The sequence below is a fragment of the Pristiophorus japonicus genome, chromosome 8, assembly GCF_044704955.1.
Source record: "Pristiophorus japonicus isolate sPriJap1 chromosome 8, sPriJap1.hap1, whole genome shotgun sequence".
In the NCBI taxonomy this organism is placed as follows: domain Eukaryota; kingdom Metazoa; phylum Chordata; class Chondrichthyes; family Pristiophoridae; genus Pristiophorus; species Pristiophorus japonicus.
In genome coordinates, this window is record NC_091984.1 from 94,297,435 (window position 1) to 94,321,562 (window position 24,128).

The window sequence follows — 24,128 nt, forward strand, 5'->3', positions numbered from 1 at the left end:
GTTCTTTCGAAGAGCAATCCAGTTAGTTCCACACCCCCCCCCCCCCCCCCACCACACTTTCCCCATATCCCTGCAATTTTTTCTTCAACTATTTTCCAATTCCCCTTTGAAACCCACTATTGAATCTGTATCCATCACCCTATCAAGGAGTGTGTTCCAAATCCTAACCACTCATGGTATAAAATAATTTATCCTTATGTCGCCTCTGGTTCTTTTGCCAATCACCTTAAATCTGTGTCCTCTTGTTAGCGACCCTTCAGCCATTGGAAACAGTTTCTCTTTATTTACTCTATCTGAACCCTTCCTGATTTTAAACACCTCTATCAAATCCCCTCTTAGCCTTCTCTGCTCTAAAGAGAATAACCCCAGATTCTCCAGTGTATCCACGTAATTGTAATCCTTAATCCCTGGAACCATTCTAGAAAATCTCTTCTGTACCCTCTCCAAAGCCTTACATTGGTCTTCAACCCTAATATTAAGCTGCCCATCAAACACACATATAAACAAACACACATACATACAAACACATATATGTACAAACACACATACTCACCATGCACTTAATAGTCATCACTGAAAGGGGACGAAATTGCCCTCCTCCTTAAGGTCCATTACCTCTAAGAGGTGGTAATGGAGCAGATAGGCCTCATTGACCGAAGTCTGAAGAGGAGGGATGTTGCGACGTGTCAGCGTGACGCGGCATGTCCGTGTCATGTTGACATCATCAGCAATCCGTTTCTTATGTTTAATATTGTTATTGCTTTTACTGGTGGGGCCTGAATGCAAAGGTTTGTATAAACAGGAGTGTCCTGATTTAACTGGAAATAATATTAATCGTTGTCAAGTTAGCTAAGTGTCACAATAACAAGCAAAACTATGGTCACAACTGCATATTTCATGTAGTAGGATAACATAGTGACAATGATGATCATTTCCTCTGTGTCTACCCAACTGATGGTGCTGTATCTATGGGTGCTGCTGATGACACATATCGGCGTCCGACCAGCCCCACACGCATTTCCGCCCGCAGCTGACCCGCACACCATCCAGAAATGAAAATGTTTTTAAAGTCCTCAATATCGCTCTCCAGAAAATTCTTCAAAAACAGGAGTTGTGTCTACTCTTCTTGTGACTGGGTTGCAGTTTTACATGTTTGCTAAAGTAATCTTTTAGTTGTCTTTTACAATTGTTGCCAAAAAATCTAGTCTTCAATTTGGCAAGCAAGATTTTTTTAATTAAATAATAGTTTCCAAGAAATGAATGCCCGAGTAAGCTGTGTACAAAATAACACAAGCAGCCAGTCTGCATTCCACAGGTTACAATAGACTGCAATATTGCATCCGGTTGTGCCTCTTCTTGTCTCCATTGCATCTCATTTTCATTGCACCAGTACTGTACCAGGCTGTAAAGTAACTTGTTCCATAGATACAGCATCATCAGTTGGGTAGACATAGAGGAAATGATCATCATTGTCACTATGTTATCCTACCACATGAAATATGCAGTTGTGACCATAGTTTTGCTTGTTATTGTGACACTTAGCTAACTTGACAACGATTAATATTATTTCCAGTTAAATCAGGACACTCCTGTTTGTACAAACTTTTGCATTTCATTCCCACCAGTAAAAGCAATAACAATATTAGACATAAGAAACGGATGTTACAGCGACTTGGAGAAGAGTCACTTTCCATTTTCCAGGCCAAGAACAACATAAGAGGCTATCAATGTGGTCATAATTTTTACAGTTGGACTGGGAGGAAGGCGGGTAATGCTTCAGAAATGCTTGTCTGATATACTCCTGGGTTGTCCCTAGCCGCAGAACTATGCTTTATGTATGTTACTGTCAGCTGTGGCTCAGTGGGCAGCACTCTCACCTCTGAGTCAGAAGGTTGTGGGTTCAAGTCCCACTCCAGGGGTTTGAGCGCAAAAAGAATCTGGGCTGTCACTGCAGTGCTGAGGGAGTGCTGCACTTTTGGAGCTGCAGATGGACTCTCTCTGGAGCATGCGCGATGCTGAGAATGTTGTGGAAAGCACATTTAGTAAGTTGGTCACATCGCAGGTAAGGGTTAGGACAGATAGTGAATAGGTGACCAAGAGACAAGGCAAGAGCAGGAAGGTAGTGCAGGAGTCCCCTGCGGTCATCTCCCTCCAAAACAGATATACCGTTTTGGATACCGTTGGGGGAGATGACTTACCAGGGGAAGGCACCAGGAGCCAGGTTCATGGCACCATGGGTGGCTCTGCTGCACAGAAGGGTGGGAAAAAGAGTGGAAGAGCTATAGTGATAGGGGACTCTATTGTAAGGGGAATAGATAAGAGTTTCTGCGGCCGCAACCGAGACTCCAGGATGGTATGTTGCCTCCCTGGTGCAAGAGTCAAGGATGTCTCGGAGTGGCTGCAGAGCATTCTGGAGAGGGAGGGTGAACAGCCAGTTGTCGTGGTACATGTAGGTACCAACGATATAGGTAAAAAGCGGGAAGAGGTCCTACAAGCTGAAGTTAGAGAGCTAGCAGTTAAATTAAAAAGTAGGACCTCAAAGGTAGTAATCTCTGGATTGCTACCAGTGCCACGTGCTAATCAGAGTAGAGGGAGCAGGATAGTTAGAATAAATATGTGGCTTGAGCAGTGGTGCAAGAGGGAGGGATTCAAATTCCTGGGACATTGGAATCAGTTCTGGGGGAAGTGGGACCTGTACAAAAGGGACGGTCTGCACTTGGGCAGGACTGGAACTGATGTCCTGGGGGTAACATTTGCTAATGCAGTTTGGGAGTGTTTAAACTAATATGGCAGGGGGATGGGAACCTATGCAGTGAGACAGGACGAAGTAATATAGAGTCAGAAACAGACGGTAGAAAGGTAAAAAGCAATAGTGGAAGGCTGAGTAAACAAAGGCAAGAAACAAAAAGAACCACACTGCATCATAATTCTAAAAGAACAAATTGTGTTTAAAAAAAACAAGCCTGAAGGCTTTGTGTCTTAATGCAAGGAGTATCCATAATAAGGTGGATGAATTAATGTGCAAATAGATGTTAACAGATATGATGTGATTGGGATTACAGAGACGTGCCACAGGATAATCAGGGCTGGGAACTCAACATCCAAGGGTATTCAACATTCCGGAAGGATAGAATAAACGGAAAAGGAGGTGGGGTAGCATTGCTGGTTAAAGAGGAGATTAATGCAATAGTTAGGAAGGACATTAGCTTGGATGATATTAAATCTATATGGGTAGAGCTGCAGAACACCAAAGGGCAGAAAACATTAGTGGGAGTTGTGTATAGACCTCCAAACAGTAGTAGTGATGTTGGGGAGGGCATCAAACAGGAAATTAGGGGTGCATGCAATAAAGGTGCAGCAGTTATCATGGGTGACTTTAATATGCATATAGATTGGGCTAACCAAACTGGAAGCAATACGGTGGAGGAGGATTTCCTGGAGTGCATAAGGGATGGTTTTCTAGACCAATATGTCGAGGAACCAACGAGGGGGGAGGCCATCTTAGACTGGGTGTTGTGTAATGAGAGAGGATTAATTAGCAATCTCGTTGTGCGAGGTTCCTTGGGGACGAGTGACCATAATATGGTGGAATTCTACATTAGGATGGAGAATGAAACAGTTAATTCAGAGACCATGGTCCAGAACTTAAAGAAAGGTAACTTTGAAGGTATGAGGCTAGGTGAATTGGCTAGGATAGATTGGCGAATGATACTTAAGGGGTTGACAGTGGATGGGCAATGGCAAACATTTAGAGACCGCATGGATGAACTACAACAATTGTACATCCCTGTCTGGCGTAAAAATAAAAAAGGGAAGGTGGTTCAACTGTGGCTATCTAGGGAAATCATGGATAGTATTAAAGCCAAGGAAGTGGCACACAAATTGACCAGAAATAGCAGCGAACCCGGGGACTGGGAGAAATTTAGAACTCAGCAGAGGAGGACAAAGGATTTCATTAGGGCAGGGAAAATAGAGTACGAGAGGAAGCTTGCAGGGAACATTAAGACGGATTGCAAAAGCTTCTATAGATATGTAAAGAGAAAAAGGTTAGTAAAGACAAACATAGGTCCCCTGCAGTCAGAATCAGGGGAAATAGCGGATGCATTGACAGTCATTTTCCAACATTCCATTGACTCTGGATCAGTTCCTATGGAGTGGAGGGTAGCCAATGTAATCCCACTTTTTAAAAAAGGAGGGAGAGAGAAAACAGGGAATTATAGACCGGTCAGCCTGACATCGGTAGTGGGTAAAATGATGGAATCAATTGTTAAGGATGTCATAGCAGCGCATTTGGAAAGAGGTGACATAATAGGTCCAAGTCAGCATGGATTTGTGAAAGGGAAATCATGCTTGACAAATCTTCTGGAATTTTTTGAGGATGTTTCCAGTAGAGTGGACAAGGAAGAACCAGTTGATGTGGTGTATTTGGACTTTCAGAAGGCTTTCGACAAGGTCCCACACAAGAAATTAATGTGCAAAGTTAAAGCACATGGGATTGGGGGTAGTGTGCTGACGTGGATTGAGAACTGGTTGGCAGACAGGAAGCAAAGAGTAGGAGTAAATGGATACTTTTCAGAATGGCAGGCAGTGACTAGTAGGGTACCGCAAGGTTCTGTGCTGGGGCCCCAGCTGTTTACATTGTAGATTAATGATTTAGACAAGGGGATTAAATGTAATATCTCCAAATTTGCAGATGACACTAAGTTGGGTGGCAGTGTGAGCTGCGAGGAGGATGCTATGAGGCTGTAGAGTGACTTGGATAGGTTAGGTGAGTGGGCAAATGCATGGCAGATGAAGTATAATGTGGATAAATGTGAGGTTATCCACTTTGGTTGTAAAAACAGAGAGACAGACTATTATCTGAATGGTGACAGATTAGGAAAAGGGAGGTGCAATGAGACCTGGGTGTCATGGTACATCAGTCATTGAAGGTTGGCATGCAGGTACAGCAGGCGGTTAAAAAAGAAAATGACATGTTGGCCTTCATAGCGAGGGGATTTGAGTACAGGGGCAGGGAGGTGTTACTACAGTTGTACGGGGCCTTGGTGAGGCCACACCTGGAGTATTGTGTACAGTTTTGCTCTCCTAACTTGAGGAAGGACAGTCTTGCTATTGAGGGAGTGCAGCGAAGGTTCACCAGACTGATTCCTGGGATGGCGGGACTGACATATCAAGAAAGACTGGATCAACTGGGCTTGTATTCACTGGAGTTCAGAAGAATGAGAGGGGATCTCATAGAAACGTTTAAAATTCTGACGGGTTTAGACAAGTTAGATGCAGGAAGAATGTTCCCAATGTTGGGGAAGTCCAGAACCAGGGGTCACAGTCTAAGGACCGCGATGAGGAGAAACTTCTTCACCCAGAGAGTGGTGAACTTGTGGAATTCTCTACCACAGAAAGTTGTTGAGGCCAATTCATTAAATATATTCAAAAAGGAGTTAGATGTAGTCCTAGGGGATCAAGGGGTATGGCGAGAAAGCAGGAATGGGGTACTGAAGTTGCATGTTCAGCCATGAACTCATTGAATGGCGATGTAGGCTCGAACGGCCGAATGGCCGACTCCTGCACCTATTTTCTATGTTTCTATGTGCTGTCTTTCAGATGAGATGTTAAACCAATTGATCTCTCAAATGGACATAAAAGATCCCATGGCACTATTTCGAAGAAGAGCCGGGGAATTATCCCCTGGCCAATATTTAACCCTCAATCAACATATCTGGTCATTATCACTTTGCTGTTTGTGGGAGCTTGGTTGTGTGCAAATTGTCTGCCGCGTTCCTGACATTACAATAGTGACTACACTCCAAAAGTACTTCATTGACTGTAAAGTTCTTTCTTTCTTTCTTTCTTTCTTTCTTTCTTTCTTTCTTTCTTTCTTTCTTTCTTTCTTTCTTTCTTTCTTTCTTTCTTTCTTTCTTTCTTTCTTTCTTTCTTTCTTTCTTTCTTTCTTTCTTTCTTTCTTTCTTTCTTTCTTTCTTTCTTTCTTTCTTTCTTTCTTTCTTTCTTTCTTTCTTTCTTTCTTTCTTTCTTTCTTTCTTTCTTTCTTTCTTTCTTTCTTTCTTTCTTTCTTTCTTTCTTTCTTTCTTTCTTTCCTGAAACACAATTCTAATAGTTAAAATGTTGCTTTTTAAAACCAGCTAGTTAAAGGATTGAGCTGCAAGGTTATCTGTCTGTTGCATCCATCCACTAGAGTTGAGATAGACATTCAATTCTTTGCCATTCTATGACATTGGAGTTTTATTCTAGGATAAGTGAAAAAACAGAACACTGACAATTCATAAGAACATAAGAATTAGGAACAGGAGTAGGCCACCTAGCCCCTCGAGCCTGCTCCGCCATTCAATAAGGTCATGGCTGATCTGGCCGTGGACTCAGCTCCACTTACCCGCCCGCTCCCCGTAACCCTTAATTGCCTTATTGGTTAAAAATCTATCTATCTGTGACTTGAATACATTCAATGAGCTAACCTCAACTGCTTCCTTGGGTAGAGAATTCCACAGATTCACAACTCTCTGGGAGAAGAAATTACTTCTCAACTCGGTTTTAAATTGGCTCCCCCGTATTTTGAGGCTGTGCCCCCTAGTTCTAGTTTTCCCGACCAGTGGAAACAACCTCTCTGCCTCTATCTTGTCTATCCCTTTCATGATTTTAAATGTTTCTATAAAATGTTTCTATAAGATATATAACCATTCTGGTTAGATTAATTTTGGTAGGACGAATGAGGAGAGGCAATATAAACTAAATGGTACAATTTTAAAGAGGTTGCAGGGACAGAGACACCTGGAAGTGCATGTACACAAATCTTTGAAGATGGCAGGACAAGTTGAGAAGGCTGTTAAAAAGGACACAGTTAGCTTTATAAATAGAGGTATAGAGTACAAAAGCAAAGTGGTTATGCTAAACCTATATAAACCACTGGTTAGACCTCAGCTGGAGTAATGTGGCCAAATCTGGGCACCACACTTTAGGAAAGATGTCAAGGCCTTGGAGAGAGTGTAGAGGAGATTTGTTAAAATGGTACCAGGGATGCGAAACTTCAGTAATGTGGAGAGACTGGAGAAGTTGTGGTTGTTCTCCTTAGTGCAAAGAAGGTTAAGGGTAGATATGTTAAAATTCATGAAGAGTTTTGATAGAGTAAATAAGGAGAAACTATTTCCAATGCAGAGGACACAGATTTAAGATAATTGGCAAAAGAACCAGAAGCGAGATAAGGGAAAAAAATGTATGCACCAAATTGATCTGGAATGCACTGCCTGAAAGAATGATGGAAGCAGATTCAATAGCAACTTTCAAAAGGGAATTGGATAAATATTTAAAGAGTAAAAATTTGCAGAGCTATGTGGAAAGAGCAGGGAAATAGGACTAATTGGTTAGCTCTTTGAAAGCTGGCACAGGCACGATGGGCCGAATGGCCTCCTGTGCTGTATCATTCTATGATAAATGAATATTAGTAGGAATTCTGATGATACTTGGGTCTGCTCCATCCTTTCAACAATGGGTGGTTGTGTGGCCTTGTACGGTAAAGAAAAACAAATGTGGTGACACCAGAACAATATTAGATACAGAAGTCAAACACTCTTTTAGATTCTGTCAAAATCATGACATATCTTGTAATCTTGGCCAGCTGTAGAGTCTTTCAGAATGGTTTCTTTGCCATTTTAATGTACTTTTCATCTTTATTGAGAAAGAAATGACACTGTTGCTTGGAGTTAATGGGCTTGTAATAATCTTAAGAATTGTTTTAAGACAGCACTTAAAATATTGCATGGAGCCTTTTGTATTGGTTGCCAGAGTTACTATTCATGATTTCCCTTTGAATTTCAAGCAGCTCTAATTTTAGTATTAATAAGTTTGATTACCTCAGTGTGGACAAAGGAGCAGGAAAATCTATAGTTAACATTAATAATACTCAATGCTTCACACTGAGTATTATTAAAGCCACTCCAGACAAAAATCTCAAATATTGTAAAATATTATGGCAGATGTATTAATATAGCATTGCTTCCCCCCTCTAGCAAATATTCATACTTTTGGGCTGTAATGGGGAAAATGTGGCGAGTATTCAATCACTCCCCTTGGAGATAGTGAAAAGGCATTCAGGGGTCAGGATATGAGCAACTCGTCGCAGAGTACTTGATATAAACAAAGTTTAGAGTACTTGATTTAAACAAAGTTTGAATGTGGCTAAATTTCCCTTGGATAAAATATTATCACAAGTAAAACATCTCAATTCTTGGACAATGAGGCAGTTTAACTGACATAAGGAAGAATATTTGAGTCCAATAGGAATGGTCACTATGGTAGGCAGAATGTCCTCACTCTTGCAGTTCGCTTCCTTTTTCTCTTTTGGGGACTGGTGTATCCACAGTAATGTGCCAACATGTTCTGTTTTAAGTTGAGACCTATATCCACAGGCATCCTGTGTCCCTTTTTTTACTGTTTTCCTTGGACTGTTTCAGCACTGCTTCCTGCTTTCATTCTGAACTTGAGAACCTTGTGCATTTTTCTTCCAATTTCCAACTACGTCTCCTCTCCACCATTGAATATTGCTGATGTCTTAGCTACATGCAAGTTCTTCTGTTTCTTTGAAGTCTTTAATCCTTCTTTTTATTGCCTGGCCATGCTTAACTTCTGGTCGAGAGCATTTAAGTGCTGTTCAACTGGCGAGATTGTTGTTTAGGAGCACAAACTTGAATTTTTTTTTATAAGCATTGGGGGCACAGACCATGAAGGAAAATCAAGAAGACCTTAGATTTTGCTCCATATGTTTCCTGCATGTTTGTCCATTTTTGAGCTTGACAATAAATACTCTGTTGTCCTCCTTGGCCATGACAGTACCAGCGATCCACTTAGGACCCTAACCATAATTCAGAACATATACAGGATAATTTACAGAAATATCGCGTGACACAGCTGCGCATTCGTGATATCCTTGCTGACTTTGTCTTCTATATTCAACATGATTATTCAAGTCAGGGTGTACAAGAGATAGCTTGTTCTTAAAACCTCTCTTCATCATTATTTCAGCAGGTGAGACACCGGTAAGCTTGTGTGATCTTGTCCTGTAACTAAGCAGTATGCATGACAGGCGGGTTTGCAGTGACCCTTGGGTTACTCGCTTCATACTCTGCTTTATGATTTGGACTGCACGTTCTGCTTGCCCATTGGATGCAGGTTTGAACGGTGCTGACCTTACATGTTTGATACCATTGAGTTTCATGAACTCTTGAAACTCTTGACTGGTGAAGCACGATCCGTTGTCACTAACAACGATGTCAGGCAGACCATGTGTCGCGAACATGACACTGAGATTCTCAATGGTAGTTGTGGATGTGCTGGATGACATGATTATAGACTCTATCCATTTCGAATATGCATCCACCACAACTAAAATTATCTTCTCCAGGAAGGGACCTGCAAAGTTGATGTGGATCCTGGACCATGGTTTGGACGGCCATGACCACAGACTCAGCGACGATTCTGCTGGTGCTTTGCTGAGCTGCATGCAAGTGTTGCACTGATGCACACATGATTCCAGCTCAGAATCAATTCCCGGCCACCATACATGAGACCTGGCAATGGCTTTCATCATTACAATGCCGGCATGTGTGCTATGTAGCTCACATACAAATTTCTCTCTTCCTTTCTTGGGCATAACAACACGATTGCCCCACAGTATACAATCCGCCTGAATAGACAGTTCGTCTTTATGACAAATGTAAGGTTTGGTCTCCTCGCACATTTGCTTGGGGATGGCAGACCAATTACCTTTGAGGATGCAACTCTTCACCACCGATAAAATCGGGTCCTGGCTGGTCTAGGTCTTAACTTGTTGAGCCGTGACAGGGGTTCCTTCACTCTCAAAGGCATCCACAACTAACAATAGGTCCGCCGGTTGTGGCGTTTCCACCTCCGGTGTGGGCAACAGCAGATGGCTCAAAGCATCGGCACAATTCTGGTGCCAGGTCTATGGCGAATGACATAATCATAAGCGGATAATGTCAGCGCCCACCTCTGGATGCCGGATGAAGCATTGGTATTGATATCTTTGTTTTCAGAGAATAGTGAAATGAGCGGCTTGTGATCTGTCTCCAGTTTAAACCGAAGACCACACAGGTACTGATGCATCTTTTTAACCCCATACACACAGGCTAGTGCTTCTTTCTCTAACATGCTGTAGGCTCTTTCCGCTTTAGATAAACTTTTTGAAGCATACGCGACTGGTTGAAGTTTACCCGACTCATTAGCTTGTTGGAGTACACAACCAATTCCATATAACGAAGCATCACAGGCCAATACTAAACGTTTATATGGGTCATAATGTACCAGCAGCTTGTTAGAGCAAAGCAAATTAGTGGCTTTCTCAAAAGCTCTGTCTTGAGACGCACCCCACATCCAGTTGTCGCCTTTTCTTAGCAGCATGTGCAGTGGTTCTAATAAGGTGCTCAATTTAGGTAGGAAGTTACCGAAGTAGTTGAGTAGACCCAGGAATGAACGCAGCTCCGTCACATTCTGTGGCTTGGGTGCATTCTTGATGGCCTTGGTTTTCGCATTCGTGGGCCTGATGCCGTCAGCAGCAATTTTCCTCCCCAGGAATTCAACCTCTGATGCCATGAAGACGCACTTCGAGCATTTCAGTCTGAGTCCCACTTTGTCCAGATGATGTAGAACCTCTTCCAGGTTGTTCAGATGTTCCTCGGAATCACAACCTGTGATCAGGATGTCATCTTGGAACACGACGGTTCTGGGAACGGACTTCAGTAGACTCTCCATGTTCCTCTGAAATATTGCTGCAGCCGAGCGAATTCCAAAAGGGCACCTGTGAGAAATAAACAGTCCTTTATGCGTGTTAATGTACATCAGTCTCTTCGACATCTCGACCAGCTCCTGTGTCATGTAGGCCGACATCAAGTCCACTTTGGTGAACGACTTCCCCCGGTTAGCATTGAAAACAAGTCATCAGCCTTCGGTAATGGGTACTGATCCTGTTTCGAAACCCTGTTGATCGTAGCCTTGCAGTCTCCACAGATTCTGACTATGCCATCACTTTTCAGCACAGGAACAATGGGGCTGGCCCATTCATTAAATTCAACTGGTGATATGATCCCTTCATGCTGGAGTCTATCCAGTTCGATTTCGACCTTCTCCCTCATCATATACGGAACTGCCCGAGCTTTATGATGGACAGGTCTTGCATCTGTGTCCACCTGGATCTGCACCTTGGCTCCCGTGAAGTTGCCGATGCCTGGTTCGAAGAGCGAGGGGAACTTGCTCAGTACTTGGGCACATGTATCCTTGATGTCGTTCCAATAGCATCTGATTTTTTCAAGCCAGTTCCTGCCGAATAGCGTTGGGCCATTGCCTGGGACAATCCATAGCGGTAACTCGTGAACCGCAGCGTCATACGACACTTTAATTGTGGCACTGCCAATCACCGTTATGAGTTCTTTGGTGTACGTGCGCAACTTGGCATTGACTGGACTCAGCCTGGGCCTCACAGCCTTAGTATCCCACAGCTTGTCGATGCCCTCTGGCTCATTATCGATTGACTCGCCCCCGTGTTCAGTTCCATCGATACCGGTACCCCATTAAATTTCACGATGACCATTATCGGTTTGCTCTTAGTTAGGAACGAGTACAGTCCATACACTTCCTCCTCTGGTATCTCGGATTGCGTATCCGGATCTGCGCTAGTCTAACCATCATCCTCCACGTGGTGTGTCGCAGCACGCTTGCTCATCTGCGGACACTTGCACTGGAGATGCCGGACTCTCAGACAGCCTTTGCAACTATATTGCTTAAATCGGCACTGCTGGTGCCGGTGATTTCCCCCACAACGCCAACACGGAGAAGTCGGCTGCATTCCCGCTGGCGGACTTTGGACAGCCACAGGTTTCGTGTACGCAGTCGGGTAGGCCCTGCTATGTGTCACTCTGCCGAATGCCGAATGAATCATATTTATAGTACTTGCCGAGTTTCGATTTTTCACTGATATCTGCTTTAGACTTCTATCCGTTGTCACGCATGACTGAACGATCGTGATGGCCCTGTTCAAGTTCAACGTCTCCACCGCTAGTAGTTTACGCAAGATCACCTCGTAGTTGATGCTGATTACAAAGAAATCCCGCAGCATGTCTGTCAACACAACCCCGAACTTATACGATCCCACTAGATGTCTCAGGTCAGCAACGAATTCCGCCGCATTCTGGCCCTCTGAGCAAAAGTGCGTGTAAAATCTGTATCTCGAGACGTTGATGTCTTCGTCTGGCTTAAGGTGGTCCTGTACCAATGTACAAAATTCTTCATACGTCTTCTCTGTTGGACTCACAGGCAGGAGTAGATTCTTTATCAGACCATACATTTTTGGACCACACACCGTGAGGAACACCACCTGGCGCCGATCTGCGTCGCCGACCTCCTCCATTTTGTTGGACACGAAGAACTGGCTCAAACGGCTCACAAAGTCTGCCCAATCTTCGCCTTCCACAAATCACTCCAACAATCCAACTGTGCTCATTTTTGCATGCAAAGCTTCTGGTTGCCTCGTCGCCAAATGTTGTATATGCAATAACTGTTGGACTGAGTACTGTTTACCTCCAAGAGGTATGATCTTGGCTCTGCTTTATTAAGGCCCAAAGTGATTAATATACAAAATGGCTGGCCTTTTATACTTGGGCTGCACACACGTGCGTGCAGCCCAATGGCCGCCAATAGTGACGCCATCTAATGGCTAGTGATCCCAAAAGTACATACATGACAGTCTTAAAGATACATAAACAAAGCTGAAGTTATAACTTGTAAACCATAGATAATGGTTGTCATAGTGCAAAATACTATAATATCTCAGCAGGGTACCAAGACATTAGCATTTCTAAGCATCTTGAATAGACAATTCGTCTCCAGTTCAAAACAATGATTTAAACACAGCATTCGTATTAGTTTTATACATTTTTAGGCATCCCTGATTTCTAACAGAAGTTAATTAAGCTAAAGGAGGAGAAGTCTGGGACCCGATAGGATATGCCCAAACAAATGAGAGTACAATGCTATGGGGGACCCAGTAGAACATATGTAAAAGTCTTGTGTTTAGTTCTTACCATTACACTTCTAAGTGTCACATTTTGCTATGGATACAAAACAATCTCGTTTTTAAAAAAAACAATGACATCATTAAACTGGAGCCTGAAATTTATAAATTAAATTGCGCTCTGCCTAACCTCTCGTTTACAAACAGCTACCATTACCTGGGTTTGCCTATTTAGACCATTTCAAATGGGAAGTTCTTGAGCAGTGGCCTGAAAGGGACAGACCAGGTTGGCAGCTAAACATTCACAGCCATGTGCAGCCACCAGACTAGCATTCAGCAACACCACGGGAGATCCACTGGTGCTATATTGTTACTGTTCTTTAAAATCTGCAACTTGGGGTTTCTGAAACTAATTCCATTTGGTTACGTGTGGCTTCCGATAGTTATCGCAAAAGACCGAGCGAGAGCGTGAGTTGCTGAGTAAGAGTGACTGAATGAGTGAGATAGTTTGATTGTGTGAATAAATGAGTGAGTGTGTGAGCAAGCGCGTGAACATGAGAGAGTAGGTGTCAGTGAGTGAGTGCGAGTCAGTGAGTGAATGATAATAAGAGTTATAATCCAGGAGACACACAGCACCCTACAGTGGACTCCGATCTCAGTGCTCACCTTCTCACCTACCCTACGCACCCTCCTGCAGTCATGGCTGAGGTGGCCGAAGAAGATGAAATTCAGTTCTTTTGAACTGTAAGCTTGATTATTCAGGTATTATCCAAGACTTCACTTCAGCTAAAGCAGGAAGGAGGAATTTCTTCTCTCAGAGGATCGTGTATTTTTGGAATTCTTTACCCCAGAGAGCTGTGGAGGCTGGGTCATTGAATGTATTTAAGGTGGAAATAGACAGATTTTTGAACGATAAGGGAGTGAAGGGTTATGGGGAGCAGGTGGGGAAGTGGAGTTGAGGTCAAGATCAGATCAGCCACGATCTTACTGAGTGGCGGAGCAGGCGCAAGGGGCCAAATGGCCTACTCCTGGTCCTATTTCTTATGTTCTTATGGAGGAATAGCTCGTTTCTGAGTTGTTATATGGCTCATATGCTGAAATAACATTGGTATTTTGAGACCTTTATAATCGTTGAATATCATTTACTCTTGTGTTATCTATCGCTTATCATTTTGTCAACTATATTTATATATTTTTTTATTTATCCAATTTCTAACGCCAAAGATCACTTTGCGCCAATATATTTGATCTTAGGCCAAAAGGCCGAGAGGCGAAGTTGCACCGTTCCTGGAAATATTGCAATACCAGGTCGGTGCATGGAGTGGACGGGGCATGCCCCTGATCCAGCTCCCTGTCCAAAAATCAATTCAATATCATGTCCCCATAGGGGATATTAAACTGATAAGAACAGATACTACACTTGATCTTAGCCAAAAGGCCGAGAAGCGATATTTATATTACCTACTGGAAACATGCCTTTTTATAATTGTAAGTGTGCAGATTTAACAGCAGATTAAGTAGGTAGTATTTAGTACCATTGTCTAGTAATATGTAAGGGCCCCAAACCAAACCTTTGAGATCATAAGGGTAACTTTCCAATTGAAAAAAACCTCAAAAAACTTTTCTGAACAGAACACTTTTAGTCCCACAGAGGAAAAGACCTGAAAAATCCAGGTACAATATTTAAAATACAAGCATTGCCCGAGGGCAGGTGGACATTGAAGGACTGTGGGAATAAGCCAGACATTCAGTAAACATTCCTATCAAGGCCACTAGAGGGGGTGCTGGCACTTTAGAAGCGAAGGTGACATTTGAGACCACTGAGAATACAGCTGGTAACTGAAGGAGGCCCAGCACAGGAAGTTAACTTTACTTGCACTGTGTATCAATACAAATGTAGATTTTAAATGCCAGTTTGTGAAATGCAATGAGATATTTAATGCATTTTTACGGCATCAAAGAATTACATTAAAAATTGAAAAGTTTCCGCGATTGCATGTTCTTAAACATGCTGTGCCTAGTGGTATAAATGATGGTTTGATGACTTCAAGCTACAATTTTTGTAAATGAAGAGGAACGTAAAGAAGGAATATGGCATAGGTTCCACGCTTTCATCAGGCCCCGATTGTTTACACTGATTTCTGCTTGTTTTTCACTGGTTTTTACATTTTGGTATATGCAAATGAGATTCTCAGGAAATTTCGGCAGAAGTACCAGTCGGCCAGCTTGGCATTGAAAGTGGCGCAAATTTTGAAGTAACTTGCCATTTATGCCTTTTAAGGCGGTTCCGCTGATTGCGCTGTTTTTTTCAGCGCAATTCACCCAAAATTAGCCAAACAAGCACAAAAGATTGAGAAATTTCAAGCGCAATTTACATTCAGCACAAATAGAGTTTCTTCTGCACTGGTTTAAAAAACAACATAGAAAACATAGAAAACATAGAAAATAGGTGCAGGAGTAGGCCATTCGGCCCTTTGAGCCTGCACCGCCATTCAATAAGATCATGGCTGATTATTCCCTCAGTACCCCTTTCCTGCTTTCTCTCCATACCCCTTAATCCCCTTAGCCATAACTCCCTCTTGAATATATCCAATGAACTGGCATCAACTTCTCTCTGCGGCAAGGAATTCCATAGGTTAACAACTCTCTGAGTGAAGAAGTTTCTCCTCATCTCAGTCCTAAATGGCCTACCCCTTATCCTAAGACTATGTCGCCGGTTCTGGACTTCCCCAACACCGGGAACATCCTTCCCGCATCTAACCTGTCCAGTCCCGTCAGAATCTTATACGTTTCTATGAGATCCCCTCTCATCCTTCTAAACTCCAGTGAATAAAGGCCCAGTTGATCCAGTCTCTCCTCATATGACAGTCCAGCCATCCCTGGAATCAGTCTGGTGAACCTTCGCTGCACTCCCTCAATAGCAAGAATGTCCTTCCTCAGATTAGGAGACCAAAACTCAAGACAATATTCCAGTTGAGGCCTCACTAAAGCCCTGTACAACTGCAGTAAGACCTCACTGCTCCTATACTCAAATCCCCTAGCTATGAAGGCCAACATACCATTTGCCTTCTTCACCGCCTGCTGTACCTGCATGCCCACTTTCAGTGACTAATCAACCATGACACCCAAGTCTCGTTGCATCTCTTTTCCTAATATGCCACCATTCAGATAATATTCTGCCTTCGTGTTTTTGCCCCCAGAATGGATAACCTCACATTTATCCACATTATACTGCATCTGCCATGCATTTGCCCACTCACCTAACCTGTCCAAATCACCCTGCAGCCTCTTAGCGTCCTCCGCACAGCTCACACCGCCACCCAGTTTAGTGTCATCCGCAAACTTGGAGATATTACACTCAATTCCTTCATCTAAATGGTTAATGTATATTGTAAAGAGCTCGGGTCCCAGCACTGAGCCCTGCGGCACTTCACTAGCCACTGCCTGCCATTCTGAAAAGGACCCGTTTATCCCGACTCTCTGCTTCCTGTCTGCCAACCAGTTCTCTATCCATGTCAGTACATTACCCCCAAAACCATGCGCTTTGATTTTGCACACCAATCTCTTGTGCGGGACCTTGTCAAAAGCCTTTTGAAAGTCCAAATACACCACATCTACTGGTTCTCCCTTGTCCACTCTGCTAGTTAAATCCTCAGAAAATTCCAGAAGATTCGTCAAGCTTGATTTCCCTTTCGTAAATCCATGCGGACTTGGTCCGATCCTGTCACTGCTTTCCAAATGCGCTGCTATTTCATCCTTAATGATTGATTCCAACATTTTCCTCACGACTGATATCAGGCTAACCGGTCTATAGTTACCCATTTTCTCTCTCCCTCCTTTTTTAAAAAGTGGTGTTACATTAGCTACTCTCCAGTCCATAGAAACTGATCCAGATTCGATAGACTGTTGGAATATGATCACCAATGCATCCACTATTTCTAGGGCCACTTCCTTAAGTACTCTGGGATGCAGGCTATCAGGCCCCGGGGATTTATCGGCCTTCAATCCCATCAATTTCCCTAACACAATTTCCCGCCTAATAAGGATAACCTTCAGTTCCTCCTTCTCACTAGACCTACTATCCGCTAGTACAATCAGAAGGTTATTTGTGTCTTCCTTCGTGAAGACAGAACCGAAGTATTTGTTCAATTGGTCTGCCATTTCTTTGTTCCCCATTATAAATTCACCTGAATCCTACATTTGTCTTCACTAATCTTTTTCTCTTCACATATTTATAGGAGCTTTTGCAGTCAGTTTTTATGTTCCCTGCAAGCTTCCTCTCATACTCTATTTTCCCCCTCTTAATTAAACCCTCAGTGTTCCTCTGTTGAATTCTAAATTTCTCCCAGTCCTCAGGTTTGTTGCTTTTTCTAGCCAAATTATATGCCTCTTCCTTGGCTTTAACACTATCCTTAATTTCCCTTGTTAGCCATGGTTGAGCCACCTTCCCCGTTTTATTTTTACTCCAGACAGGGATGTACAATTGCTGAAGTTCATCCATGTGATCTTTAAATGTCTGCCATTGCTTATCCACCGTCAACCCTTTAAGTATCCTTTGCCAGTCTATTCTAGCCAATTCACGCCTCATACCGTCGAAGTTACCTTTCCTTAAGTTTAGGACCCTAGTTTCTGAATTAAATGTGTCACTCTCCATCTTAATAAAGAATTCTACCATATTATGGTCACTCTTCCCCAAGGGGCCTCGCACAACAAGATTGCTAATTAGTCCCTTCTCATTACACAAAACCCAGATTAGGCTGGCCAGCTCCCTAGTTTGTTCCTCGACATATTGAAAACCATCCCTAATATACTCCAGGAAATCCTCCTCCACGCTACCAGTTTGGTTTGCCCAATGAATATGTGGATTAAAGTCGTCCATGATAACTGCTGTACCTTTATTGCACACATCCCTTATTTCTTGTTTGATGCTGTCCCCAACCTCACTACTATTGTTTGGTGGTCTGTACACAACTCCCACGAGCGTTTTCTGCCCTTTGGAATTCTGCAGCTCCACCCATACCGATTCCACATCATCCAGGCTAATGTCCCTCCTTACTATGCATTAATTTCCTCTTTAACCAGCAACGCCACCCTGCCTCCTTTTCCCTTGTGTCTATCCTTCCTAAATGCTGAATACCCTTGGATGTTGAGTTCCCAGCCTTGGTCACCCTGGAGCCATGTCTCCGTGATGCCAATTACATCATACCCGTTAACTGCTATCTGCGCAGTTAATTCATCCACCTTATTCCGAATACTCCTCCCATTGAGGCACAGAGCCTTCAGGCTTGTCTTTTTAACGCACTTTGCCCCTTTAGAATTTTGCTGTAATGTGGCCCTTTTTGTTTTTTGCCTTGGTTTCTCTGCCTCCACTTTTACTATTCTCCTTTCTATCTTTTGCTTCTGATTCCATTTTATTTCCCTCTGTCTCCCTGCATAGGTTCCCATCCCCCTGCCATATTAGTTTAACTCCTCCCCAACAGCACTTGCAAACACTCCCCCTTGGACATTGGTTCCAGTCCTGCCCAGGTGCAGACCGTCCGGTTTGTACTGGTCCCACCTCCCCCAGAACCGGTTCCAATGCCCCAGGAATTTGAATCCCTCCCTTCTGCACCACTGCTCAAGCCACGTATTCATCTGAGCTATCCTGCGATTCCTACTCTGACTAGCACCTGGCACTGGTAACAATCCTGAGATTACTACTTTTGAGGTCCTACTTTTTAATTTAACTCCTAGCTCCCTAAATTCATCTCGTAGGACCTCATCCCGTTTTTTACCTATATCATTAGTACCTATATGCACCACGACAACTGGCAGTTCACCCTCCCTTTTCAGAGGCTCCGCCCACAAAACAGGTCACGACCCAGCCCGAATTAATCAGCATGACGATTTTCCACTAATTGTACCTATTTGCGGCTCTTCGAAGACACTCTTAAAATTAAGTGTTTTTTTTTAGACGAAAGGACACTATAGGCACCTTTTAAAAGCTTTTAAATATTAAGAAACATTTAATTAACTAAGAAACTGACTACTGTACACCAATGAAACTAGTAAATGGCTCTGTTTAGTATTTTTAAAGCCATTTTCAGTTATTAAAATCGTGTTACTCATGGGTGGTGGACTAGACACTCTGATAAAAAAATGCTTATTTTTTGTGATAACCCCATTTTCAGCTGTATTAATAAAACAGCATCAGGTACCACTCTTAAATCTATCAAGGAATATTTTTTAATGCAAGAAAAAAAACCAATTGCGTTCTAAAACGCTGCCTGATTACTTGGATTGCTGGTTCTTGGAAGATTTTACGTTTGGTGATATGCAAATGTGTTTGGGCAGAAACTTGTGCAATAAATTCAATTCAATTCAGAAAACTGGCCCAATTTTGGGCACAATTTGTGCCTAGATTGCCGATTGCACCCAACGCGGAAACTTTACCCCCATCGATTAAATATAGTATCTCCAAATTTGCGGATGACACTAAGTTGGGTGGCAGTGTGAGCTGCGAGGAGGATGCTATGAGGCTGCAGAGTGACTTGGATAGGTTAGGTGAGTGGGCAAATGCATGGCAGATGAAGTATAATGTGGATAAATGTGAGGTTATCCACTTTGGTGGTAAAAACAGAGAGACAGACTATTATCTGAATGGTGACAGATTAGGAAAAGGGGAGCTGCAACGAGACCTGGGTGTCATGGTACATCAGTCATTGAAGGTTGGCATGCAGGTACAGCAGGCGGTTAAGAAAGCAAATGGCATGTTGGCCTTCATAGCGAGGGGATTTGAGTACAGGGGCAGGGAGGTGTTGCTACAATTGTACAGGGCCTTGGTGAGGCCACACCTGGAGTATTGTGCACAGTTTTGGTCTCCTAACTTGAGGAAGGACATTCTTGCTATTGAGGGAGTGCAGCGAAGATTCACCAGACTGATTCCCGGGATGGTGGGACTGACCTATCAAGAAAGACTGGATCAACTGGGCTTGTATTCACTGGAGTTCAGAAGAATGAGAGGGGACCTCATTGAAACGTTTAAAATTATGACGGGTTTAGACAGGTTAGATGCAGGAAGAATGTTCCCGATGTTGGGGAAGTCCAGAACCAGGGGTCACAGTCTAAGGATAAGGGGTAAGCCATTTAGGACCGAGATGAGGAGAAACTTCTTCACTCAGAGAGTGGTGAACCTGTGGAATTCTCTACCACAGAAAGTTGTTGAGGCCAATTCACTAAATATATTCAAAAGGGAGTTAGATGAAGTCCTTTCTACTCAGGGGATCAAGGGGTATGGCGAGAAAGCAGGAATGGGGTACTGAAGTTGCATGTTCAGCCATGAACTCATTGAATGGCGGTGCAGGCTAGAAGGACTGAATGGCCTACTCCTGCACCTATTTTCTATGTTTCTATGTTTCTATCGTGTCTGACTCTTATTGTGCTTTGTTTCAGATTTTCTATTTCTCATTTAGAAGTTGACCACAAAAAAAAAATCTGCTTTATTTTTCTCATTGTTTTTAACCTGACCATGTTTATTTCTGCCATCGTTACCTCTCCGCCTTTCAACTTCGCTGTATGTCCAAGGCCACTGTTTTTTTCCCCATCTATGTTATCTGTTCCAAGTTGTCCCTTTCAGTCTCATGCTGCTCACACATTTGATCAGATTTCAGTGCCCACAGTATAGAATCACTTGCGAGAACGGACATGCTGCAAGCTGTACACACCATTAACCTCCAGTCAAGTATCAACATACGAGCTATTGGGCCAGTGGGAATTCAATTCTTTACTACCCCCAAGGTCCTCTGGTCAATAGTCACAGTTATATAAAACTCTGGTTGGACCTCATCTGGAGTAGTGCATTCAGTTCAGGGCATTGCACTTCAGGGAGGATATATTGGCTTTGGAGGAGGTGCCGCGCAGATTCACACTTGGGCTAAAAGGGTCAAATGATGATGACATGTTGCATAGACTAGGCTTGTATTCCCTTAAATATGGAAGATTAAAGTGTGATCTTATTCAGGTGTTTAAGATGGTTAAAGGTACATAGAGAGAAACTATTTCTGTTGGTGCAGGAGTTCAGAATAAGGAGGAACAATCTTAAAATTAGAGCTAGGCCGTTCAGGCGTGATGTCAGGAAATACACAAAGGGTAATAGAAATCTGTAACTCTCTCCCCCAAAAAAGCAGTTGAGGTAGGTCAATTACAAATGTCAAAATTGAGATTGATCGATTACCGTTAGGTTATTAAGGGTTATGGAATCAAGATGCAGTAAAGATACAAATTAGTTATGATCTTATTGAATGGCGGAACAGGCTTGAGTGGCTAAATGGCCTGCTCCTGTTGCTATGTTCCTAATAGTATGTAAGGTATTAGGCAACAAGAGTCACAGCAGCAGCGTCGGGATCCTTCTGTCTTCATACTGCAGACAGCGGTTAAATGATTTTTTTTAACAATTCCTTTCACTTTGTAAAAGGGAAAACAATGAGCTAGGTTTAAATTGTTCGAGAATAATTTAAATTATTAAATACATGTGAGGACATTTCTCTCTCCTCTTCCAAGCACATGTATGCATGTTTGTGATTTTGCGGCTATCATGGACATTCTTCCGAACAGCGCGACATGTCTGTGTAAGACTGGACATCTTTGTATAGTCCTGAAGCTGAGCATAGGGAATGTTCAAGTCTAATGTTCGAGTTACTGCTAGGTTTTTCTAAACAAATGTGCTAAGATGGGGTTGAATATTCTTCCTCATTTACAGTTGTCTTGTGAATTTGCAAAAATTGTTGCTTTTGTCATTTGTAAATGTAAATTCAGCTATTTTACCAGACAGTTCACGTGATATATTTACTTATTAAGGTCACAAAAATCTTTGCATTGTACAAATCCTTTGTATATTCCCAACCCCAGTGTAGAGACTTGAACTCTATGAATAGCTGTCAGAAGTTGGGTTTCATGCAGGACATTTCCACATTTGTCATCCACAACAGAAAGCTGAATCTCCTGCAGCTTTGGGCAATTAAATGGTGCAAAGGTCAAGTTACAGTACAGCCTGACCAGAAAATACAGAAAAACCTGAGTTGAACCAAATACTATAATAAAAAGAATGACTTCATTACTGGGGTCCAAATCTTTTTTATGTATGTTTTTTTGAATAATTTGCAAAGAGTCATTTTCTCACTGGTAGCCCTGAGCTAGTTATACTGACTGCTTAATACACTGGTTACATGTTTTCAACATTATGTTGGAAGTTAGATTTCTCTTTTGTAAAATGTTAAACATTAACTTCCTGCACAAAATGCAACCTTTTCCCAAAATAGATTTACTGGCCATTCTTTGAATTTCTGCTGTTCTTCCTCTTTTTGGAACCGTTTCCTATTTCTGGCTCTGCACAGTTAATCAAGATCAATTACTAAATGGATTTCAGGTGACAGATTCTCATTCCATTGCGCAAACTGTTAAAACCCAACAAGATAATATATAAAGTTGTAAAATAAAAATGGTGTCCCAATAACTCCCAATCCATTCAAGTTCAAACCTTTATTTAACCATTTAATACAAAATTTATACTAATTCTGTTGTGCTAACTGATGGCATTAACTGCAGCACAGGTCCATATTTAAATCTAATGTGTAGGCAGTGTTTTGGGGTCCATTGTTCTCCAGGAAGTCAGAGCTAAGATTCCTCATACTAGAGATCTTCTTAATTGAAAGGCCTAATAATGGCATTCTTGTACTCTGAATAATAATGATTCATCAAATGCAAATTTCTCTCAAACCGTTCTTGGAACTACAAGGAAACCAAACCTAATAGTTGAGAACTGCAGAACTATCCCCTCCCCTTCCTGGTGTTAATAATAATTTTAATTTGTAACTTTCATTTCCAAAAAAGTACATCCCAATTGTTATGTATTTATGCTTGGGGTCACCAGACACCAGGGAGCGCCACTGTCGGAGGTCATCGGGCTGCATGTGCGCGTGCGCGGTCACTGGTATATAAGCGCGGGTACTATGTCATGTGGGTTACTTTGGGCGCGAATAAAGTAGGATCAGGTTTACATCTGAGGCAGTTTACAGTAACAAGTCTTTACTGTTTCGCAGTCTTTGCACACGTAGTGCTTGAATCGACATTGATGGGCTCGATGATTACCCCCGCAGCGCCAACATGGTGCTAATGGATTTGTATTCATGCCTGATGGTGGACTCTGAGTCATCCTAGGTCTTTTGATGAAATTCACAGGTATTATAAGCTCTATTGTAAGTAACAGGAAGTCGAGCCATTGCTTCATGAGGATACATAACCCATCTTATGGATGACTTGCACAGTAGGTGTGCAACAAAGGGGTTCTAATCTAATTGCATTATATTACGCAGCACTGTTACTCCATGTGGGTTATATGGTACAAAGAAAAATAAATCTGTCCTAGTTATCAATCCTTTTCCGCCATCCAATATGTCAATTTTACTATTTAAATACTGAAGATGCTGGAAATCCAAAACAAAAACTGAAAGTGCCAGAAATACTCAGCAAGTCAGACTCAGCATCTGCAGAGAGAAGCGACACGTTAAAATCTCTACTATTGGCTTTGATCAGAACCCAAATCTTTACTCTTGGTGCTATTTAAGCTGTGCTCAGTGCTTAGTTTAGAAAAAAACCTCTCAATCTGTAATGTATGCACCTGTGAGTATGCTCACAGGTTTGTAGAGCTGTTGAATCCCGTCCGAACTGTTCCCCGTCTCAACGGAATTCCTCATCAGCCCCAAGCCCCGAAACCTCCCTCAGGAACCGGCGCCTCACAACTTGAGCCGCCTCTGGGAAATCCCCTCTGTGCCTTTCAGTTATGCGTGGAGGGGTTTCCTGTACATAAGAACATAAGAACATAAGAATTAGGAACAGGAGTAGGCCATCTAGCCCCTCGAGCCTGCTCCGCCATTCAACAAATCATGGCTGATCTGGCCGTGGACTCAGCTCCACTTACCTGCCCGTCCCCATAACCCTTAATTCCCTTATTGGTTAAAAATCTATCTGCCTGTGATTTGAATACATTCAATGAGCTAGCCTCAACTGCTTTCTTGGGCAGAGAATTCCACAGATTTACAACCCTCTGGGAGAAGAAATTCCTTCT

General features: G+C 42.6%; 1 pseudogene; it reads right to left on the reverse strand.

Moving 5' to 3' along the window:
• Positions 1-14,298: 14,298 nt before the first annotated feature.
• On the reverse strand, positions 14,299-14,477 carry LOC139269866 (U2 spliceosomal RNA; annotated as a pseudogene).
• Positions 14,478-24,128: the final 9,651 nt, after the last annotated feature.